This window comes from Oncorhynchus tshawytscha, linkage group LG17 (genome assembly GCF_018296145.1).
Source record: "Oncorhynchus tshawytscha isolate Ot180627B linkage group LG17, Otsh_v2.0, whole genome shotgun sequence".
In the NCBI taxonomy this organism is placed as follows: Eukaryota; Metazoa; Chordata; class Actinopteri; order Salmoniformes; family Salmonidae; genus Oncorhynchus; species Oncorhynchus tshawytscha.
Window position 1 is genome coordinate 20,020,636 of NC_056445.1, and position 9,441 is coordinate 20,030,076.

Genomic DNA, 9,441 nt, shown 5'->3' on the forward strand with positions numbered 1-9,441 from the left:
CGTTACGGATAGCTTCAGACAACAGCATTGATGTAAACGCTGATTTGGTGAGTGAGTTTATTAGCAAGTGCATCGGTGATGTTGTACCCACGGTGACTATTAAAACCGCAAGGCAATCAAACAAGCTAAGCGCCAGTATAGAGACAAAGTAGAGTCGCAATTCAACGGCTCAGACATGAAACGTGTGTGGCAGGGTCTACAGTCAATCACGGATTACAAAAAGAAAACCAGCCCTGTCGCGGACACCGATGTCTTGCTTCCAGACAAACTAAACAAGTTCTTTGCTCGCTTTGGAGGACAATACAGTGCCACTGACACAGCCCACTACCAAAACCTGCGGGCTCTCCTTCACCGCAACCAACGTGAGTAAAATATTTAAACGTGTTAACCCTCGCAAGGCTGTCGGCCCAGACGGCATCCCTAGCAGCATCCGCGGTGCATGCGCAGACCAGCTGGCTGGTGTCTTTATGGACATATTCAATCAATCCCTATCCCAGTCTGCTGTTCCCACATGCTTCAAGAGGGTCACCATTGTTCTTGTTCCCAAGAAAGCTAAGGTAACTGAGCTAAACAACTATCGCCCCGTAGCACTCACTTCCATCATCATGAAGTGCTTTGAGAGACTAGTCAAGGATCATATCACCTCCACCCTACATGACACCCGAGACCCACTCCAATTTGCTTACCGCCCCAATAGGTCCACAGACGACGCAATCACACTGCACACTGCCATAACTCATCTGGACAAGAGGAATACCCATGTAAGAATGCTGATCATCGATTACAGCTCAGCATTTAACACCATAGTACCATCCAACATCGTCATTAAGCTTGAGACCCTGGTTCTCGACCCCGCCCTGTGCAACTGGGTCCTGGACTTTCTGACGGGCCACCCCCAGGTGGTGAAGGTAGGAAACAACATTTCCACCCCACTGATCCTCAACACTGGGGCCCACAAGGGTGCGTTCTCAGTCCTCTCTTGTACTCCCTGTTCAACCATGTCTGCATGGCCATGCACGCCTCCAACTCAATCATCAAGTTTGCAGACGACACTACAGTGGTAGGCTTGATTACCAACAATGACCAGACGGCCTAGAGGGAGGAGGTGAGGGCCCTCGGAGTGTGGTGTCAGGAAAATAAACAAAACAAAGGAGATGATCGTGGACTTCAGGAAACAGCAGAGGGAGCACCCCCCTATCCACATCGACAGGACAGTAGTGGAGAAGGTGGAAAGTTTTAAGTTCCTCGGTGTACACATCACAGACAAACTGAAATGGTCCACCTACACAGACATCGTTGTGAAGGCGGCGCAACAGCGCCTCTTCAACCTCAGGAGGCTGGAGACATTTGGCTTGTCACCAAAAACACCAAAAACTTTTACAGATGTACAATCAAGAGCATCCTGTTGTGCTGTATCACCGCCTGGTATGGCAACTGCTCCGCCCAGAACCGTAAGGCTCTCCAGAGGGTAGTGAGGTCTGCACAAAGCACCACCGGGGGCAAACTACCTGCCCTCCATGACATCTACACCACCCGATGTCACAGGAAGGCCAAAAGAATCATCAAGGACATCAACCACCCGAGCCACTGCCTGTTCACCCCGCTACCATCCAGAAGACCAGGTCAGTACAGGTGCATCAAAGCTGGGACCGAGAGACTGAAAAACAGCTTCTATCTCAAGGCCATCAGACTGTTAAACAGCCATTACTAACATTGAGTGGCTGCCGCCAACATACTGACTAAAATCTCTAGACACTTTAATAATAAAAAATTGGATGTAATAAATGTATCACTAGTCACTTTAAACAATGCCACTTTAAATCATGTTTACATACTCTACATTACTCATCACATATGTATATACTGTGCTCTATACCATCTACTGCATCTTGCCTATGCCGTTCGGCCATCGCTCATCCAAATATTCATATATATAGAACTTATATAGAACTTTGCAATCTTTTGCCACATTTCAGGCTTCAAACATAAAGATATAAAACTGTATTTTTTTACGAAGAATCAACAACAAGTGGGACACAATCATGAAGTGGAACGACATTTATTGGATATTTCAAACTTTTTTAACAAATCAAAAACTGAAAAATTGGGCGTGCAAAATTATTCAGCCCCCTTAAGTTAATACTTTGTAGCGCCACCTTTTTCTGCGATTACAGCTGTAAGTCGCTTGGGGTATGTCTCTATCAGTTTTGCACATCGAGAGACTGAAATGTTTTCCCATTCCTCCTTGCAAAACAGCTTGAGCTCAGTGAGGTTGGATGGAGAGCATTTGTGAACAGCAGTTTTCGGTTCTTTCCACAGATTCTCGATTGGATTCAGGTCTGGACTTTGACTTGGCCATTCTAACACCTGGATATGTTTATTTTTGAACCATTCCATTGTAGATTTTGCTTTATGTTTTGGATCATTGTCTTGTTGGAAGACAAATCTCCGTCCCAGTCTCAGGTCTTTTGCAGACTCCATCAGGTTTTCTTCCAGAATGGTCCTGTATTTGGCTCCATCCATCTTCCCATCAATTTTAACCATCTTCCCTGTCCCTGCTGAAGAAAAGCAGGCCCAAACCATGATGCTGCCACCACCATGTTTGACAGTGGGGATGGGGTGTTCAGGGTGATGAGCTGTGTTGCTTTTACGACAAACATAACGTTTTGCATTGTTGCCAAAAAGTTCAATTTTGGTTTCATCTGACCAGAGCACCTTCTTCCACATGTTTGGTGTGTCTCCCAGGTGGCTTGTGGCAAACTTTAAACAACACTTTTTATGGATATCTTTAAGAAATGGCTTTCTTCTTGCCACTCTTCCATAAAGGCCAGATTTGTGCAATATACGACTGATTGTTGTCCTATGGACAGAGTCTCCCACCTCAGCTGTAGATCTCTGCAGTTCATCCAGAGTGATCATGGGCCTCTTGGCTGCATCTCTGATCAGTCTTCTCCTTGTATGAGCTGAAAGTTTAGAGGGACGGCCAGGTCTTGGTAGATTTGCAGTGGTCCGATACTCCTTCCATTTCAATATTATCGCTTGCACAGTGCTCCTTGGGATGTTTAAAGCTTGGGAAATCTTTTTGTATCCAAATCCGGCTTTAAACTTCTTCACAACAGTATCTCGGACCTGCCTGGTGTGTTCCTTGTTCTTCATGATGCTCTCTGCGCTTTTAACGGACCTCTGAGACTATCACAGTGCAGGTGCATTTATACAGAGACTTGATTACACACAGGTGGATTGTATTTATCATCATTAGTCATTTAGGTCAACATTGGATCATTCAGAGATCCTCACTGAACTTCTGGAGAGAGTTTGCTGCACTGAAAGTAAAGGGGCTGAATAATTTTGCACGCCCAATTTTTCAGTTTTTGATTTGTTAAAAAAGTTTTAAATATCCAATAAATGTCGTTCCACTTCATGATTGTGTCCCATTTGTTGTTGATTCTTCACAAAAAAATACAGTTTTATATCTTTATGTTTGAAGCCTGAAATGTGGCAAAAGGTCGCAAAGTTCAAGGGGGCCGAATACTTTCGCAAGGCACTGTATATATTCTTATTAATTCCTTTACACTTGTGTGTATAAGGTAGTTGTTGTGAAATTGTTAGATTACTTGTTAGATATTACTGCATGATTGGAACTACAAGCACAAGCATTTCGCTACACTCACATTAACATCTGCTAACCATGTGTATGTGACCAAAAATATTTGATTTGATTAGATTTTTCAACGAAAAACTATTTACAATTATTCTATGGCTATGGCATCAACAGATATGGCAGCTCTGCATCTAGCTCCTAAGCAACTTTACAGTATTATTATTTTTTGTCTGTTATTTCTTACATTATTATCCCAGAAATATTTTTGCGTTATTCCTAATTCGAGTCTTTTACTTTTAGGTTTGTGTGTGTTGTTAATCGTTTTTAGATACTACTGGACTGTTAGATACTACTGCACTGTTGGAGCTAGGAACACAAGCATTTCACTACACCCGCAATAACATCTGCTAAATATGTGATTGTGACCAATACAATTACATTTGATTTAAATATAAATAAAGACAGTTTAGTTGTTTACGCTAAGCTTAGTTGTTCTGGCGTCTTATCTGCTTCTGAAAATAACAGGCAGACTGCAGACTTTGCACAGTTGTATATGTTAAGTGATTCAGAAATGGTATTCTGTATCAGACACACAAAAAAAGAAATTCTCAAGTCAATTCTGTGAGATTATTTAAGATACCCTTTAAAGAATTAGCATTTGGGGCGGCAGGGTAGCCTAGTGGTTAGAGTGTTGGACTAGTTGCAAGTTCATATCCCCGAGCTGACAGGGTACAAATCTGTCGTTCTGCCCAAGAACAGGCAGTTAACCCACTGCTCATAGGCCGTCATTGAAAATAAGAATTTGTTCTTAACTGACTTGCCTAGTTAAATAAAGGTAAATAAAGAATTAGCATTTCAGATGATCGGAAGCTGGGCAGGTACTCTTAGCTGTCCTGACATTAGGGGAAAGCTTGTTCCACCATTGGGGTGCCAGGAGAGAGAAGATCGTTGGTGGGCCAAGAGACCAGAGGTGGCACAACAGATTGCTCAGGTTGGGATGTTGGGTTTGACCATAGCCTGAAGGTAGGGAGGGGGAGTTCCCCTTGCTTCTTCGTAAGGTCAGGGTCTTGAAGATGATGTGAGCTTCAAATGGAATCCAGTGGACTGTGCGGAGGAGCAGTGTGACATGGGACAACTTGGTAAGGTTGAACACCAGGCGTGCTGCAGCATTCTACATAGATTACAGGGGTTTGATGGCACAAGCGGGGAGCCCAGCCAACAGAGAGTAGCAGTAGTCTAGACGGAACATGACAAGTGCCTGGATTAGTACCTGCGCCGCTTCCTGTCCTTTCCTGAAGAAAGGTTGTACTCTACGAATGTTGTAGAGCATGAACCTGCAACAGCGAGTCACTGCTTTGATGTTTGCAGAGAATGACAGTGTGTTGTTCAGGGTCACGCCAAGGTTATTTTACCTCTGGGAGGGAACACCAAGGAGTTGTGAACCGTGATGGAGAGGTCTTGGAGCGGGCAGGCCTTTCCCGGGAGTAAGATCAGCTCCATCTTGTAAAAGCAGGTACTTACTCTCTATTCTTAGCTAGTTGTGACACAATGTATCTCATCTGTCTGAACTGTCCTCTGCAGAATAAACTCAATTCGAACCCTGTGTAAAAACTAGTTATAAAAGAATGAACCAGCTGAGGCTGTCCGCTAAGGCTTGGATAAATTCATGTAGGATAATTCTTCTCATGTGTGCATTTCAGATTTGAATGGACAACTAATGAAGATGTAACCAAAAGATTTTGAATACACACATCACTCTTGCTTAATAGATGACAAGATAAACACAAAGGTGTGACTAGTGATATACTTATAGCCTCACATACATTGGCATTATGTATCCAATTCTGACCAGTGGAATGGGTACTTAGCCTGGCCTCCATGCAGATGCCCCTGACGGCTCAGTTTCCAGTGTTAATGTAAATAAATAGCTGTGACTTGTTAAGAGCGGCCTCAGGTTTCCATTATGACTTCACCTGAGGTGTGCATGGCAGCCGGGTGGACATAATTGTTCTGAACAGCCCAGTGTGGCGCTCTCAGTTGTGATCAGCTCATCCACACAGAGACTAAGTGTGTGTGTGTGTGTGTGTGTGTGTGTGTGTGTGTGTGTGTGTGTGTGTGTGTGTGTGTGTGTGAGAGAGAGAGAGAGAGAGGAAATGGTCTGGGTAGCCATTTGACTAGATGTTCAGGAGTCTTATGGCTTGGGGGTAGAAGCTGTTTAGAAGCCTCTTGGACCTAGACTTGTCCAGGTAGCAGAGAGAACAGTCTATGACTAGGGTGGGAACAAAGTATCAATTATTCCAAGTCCAGTAGTTCATGTAATTATTTTTAATCAATCACTCAAGTTGAAATGACTTGCCAATGAAGGAGGACTCAACTAGTTGATTAAATTTAATTGACAATGTGAACAGAAGTCTCAGTCAAAGCAACGTCCATTGACAATGCAAAACCAGATAGGACTGGGTTTTAATCTAATTTGTTCTGATGCATACCAGATGAGTAAGATTTCACTTCTGGAACACCTGAATAATTTTACTTACAGTATATTTCATTGCATTGCAAATACTGTAAGTGTACAATAATATATGTCTACTTTTTCACATGAACAAATAACCTTTTCGGTCAGAACCATGTTCTCCTTGCAAGGACCGAGAAGGTCTGCTTCATCAGTGGTGATAAGTATCAGTATTAAAGGCAAAGAGCCGTGCTCAGTGAGTTGTCTGACTGCTTTGGACGTGGGAGCAGACCTGGCAGTTAACCTTTCAATGGCCTAATTACTGTAAATCACTGCCAAGGCCATTACATAACCCTATATTAAATAGGACTGTTGCTGAGATGAGAGGGAACATTAGGCAGGCTGTGTTACCTGGGGTGCAAGTGTTCCTTTCTTATAATGAGATGTGTCACAACAGGCAATGTATGAAGACTTGCTTTTTTACTGTAGGGAGTTTAGGGAGTGTGTGTGTGTGACACGAGCCTATCAGATGAGCTAAACTACTTCTATGATCGCTTCGAGGTAAATAACACTGAAACATGCATGAGAGCACCAGCTGTTCCGGAAGACTGTGTGATCACGTTCTCCGCAGCCGATGTGAGTAAGACCTTTCAACAGGTTAACATTCACAAGGCCACAGGGCCAGATGGATTACCAGAACATGTACTGTGAGCATACGCTGAGCACGCACTCAGAGGTGCATGCTCAGTCCCTGTTCAGTCCCTGTTCACTCATGACTGCGCGGCCAGGCACGACTCGAACACCATCATTAAGTTTACGGATGACACAACAGTTGTAGGCCTGATCACCGACAACGGTGAGACAGCCTATAGGGAGGAGGTCAGAGACCTGACCGTGTGATGCCAGGCCAACAACCTCTCCCTCAACGCGATCAAGACAAAGGAGATGATTGTGGACTACGGGAAAAAGAGGACCGAGTACGCCCCCATTCTCATTGACGGGGCTGCAGTGGAGCAGGTTGAGAGCTTCAAGTTCCTTGATGTCCACATCACCAACAAACTAACATGGTCCATGCACATCAAGATAGTCGTGAAGAGGGCACGACAAAACCTATTCCCCGTCAGGAGACTGAAAAGATTTGGCATGGGTCCTCAAATGCTCAAAAGGTACTACAGCTGCACCATCGAGAGCATCCTGACTGATTGCATTACTGCCTGGTATGGCAACTGCTCGGCCTCCGACCGCAAGGCACTACAGAGGGTAGTGTGTACGGCCCAGTACATCACTGGGGCCAAGCTTCCTGCCATCCAGTACCTCTATACCAAGCGGTGTCAGAGGAAGGCCCTGACAATTGTCAAAGACTCCAGCCACCCTAGTCATAGACTGTCCTCCCTGCTTCCGCACGGCAAGTGGTACCAGAGCACCAAGTCTAGGTCCAAGAGGCTTCTAAACAGCTTCTACCCCCAAGCCATAAGACTCCTGAACATCTATCAAATGGCCACCCAGACTATTTGCATTGCCCCCCCCTCTTTTACACACTTCTGCTACTCTACCTACATGTACATATTACCTCAACTAACCGATATCCCCGCACATTGACTCTGTACCGGTACCGCCCTGTATATAGTCTCACTATTGTTATTTTACTGCTGCTCTTTAATTACTTGTTACTTTTATTTCTTATTCTTATTTTTTTTCAACTGCATTGTTGTTGGGCTCGTAAATAAGCATTTCACTGTTAGCACCTGTTGTATTCGGCACATGTGATTAATACAATTTGCTTTGATTTGATTTGATATTAGTGCACGTGTGTTTGTACTTTGGAATCATGGGGTGGAGAGGATTTCAGATGAATCTATATGAGTCATTAACACAACCGTTGATTAACAACCCATGCTAGGAGCGATGGTTCTGTTGTGTCATCTGTCACCTAGTATGTCACCAAATCTCTAAACATTCTACCATCTTCATCAGGGAAGCTGGTGACTTCAATAAAGAGTGAATTACAAAGAACACGAATAAGACAGAAATAGACACGGAAAAGAACTGAGGTTGAATGACATGTTCACACAAGGAACACAGGGAACATTTGAAGTACAGTAAGGCTTGACATTAAATAATGACAGAGGACAAAGTCTATTAGGATCATTGCCTCTCAACAACAGAACAGTGTTATTGGTCTTCGGAGGTCTGCTGGGTATCTGATAGCAGAAGCAATAGGTTTGTGACTCGGCATCCCCTCATATCTCAGTAACACAGGGGTCCTGGAGAAAACAAATTTGTCCAGCTAAATGTCAGAAGACATCAATGTTTTGTCCAAACAAAATAGTCCTTTACCAAGGGGAATTCGATTTGTGTAGAGCTCTAATGACAATGATTGTAGCTTGTTGAAGCATACCTCTATGCCTAGCCTATCCTGATGATTTCATGCTTCAGCTGAAGCCAATATTTGGGTAGAAGGTGTATAATACGCTCCAAAACTACTACTTCAACATGTTTGTCTCATGATAACAGTTCCCTACGCCAGCAAACACAGCAGTTCACTGAAACAGAAGCTGGAGTCCAGAAGTGTTTACTTCTAAAAAATTACATTAATGCAGCAGGTTAATTCTCTCCTGTGAGCAAATATTGAGAAATAATCCTCAGCACATGGTTCAGGATTTTAAATATGCAAAAAGGCCCTCACTGAAATGTCAACAAATCCCAGATATAATGGCTTCTAGTGTTTAGAGAAATATACCTTTTCTCTCCAAATGAATGGTTTTGCTGTGCAATTCCAGAAGAGAGCAATTTTGCATCAGCAGATGTCACAAAGTGCTATACAGAAACCCAGCCTAAAACCCCAAACAGCAAGCAATGCAGGTGTAGAAGCACAGTGGCTGGAAAGGCAGGAACCTAGGAAGAAACCTAGAGTGTGCGAGACTCTCTCCATGTTCCTCAAATTGGCCCTTTTAAGAGTGCGCTGCCAATGGAGCTAAAGCACAATTATACTGTTTAGCAAACAAATTGATCTAACCTCACTGCTGAACTTAACATTGTGGCGACGTGGCAGCAGCCGGGGGCCATAATGACACAAATTGAAAACGGCTGAAAATGAGAACATTCATTATACTCCGCCAGTGGCAGACCGGCACAACTTCTTTCTATAGTCATTAGGGGACAGTGTCTAAATCTCCTCACGTCTCTCAGGAAGCTGGCGAACACCATGTTCTGGAATAGCTCTATACAACCATTTCTAAAAGCGACAGTCTGTTTGGTATTCATGCCTGTTCGTTCTTACATAAGCCCGAGCTCTTCCCGAAATGTGTTTTGCACCAGATTTCTGATTTTGACATTGTCTCCCAAATAATCAATTACAGCTATAATTTGACTGGCACACTGGCTGTGG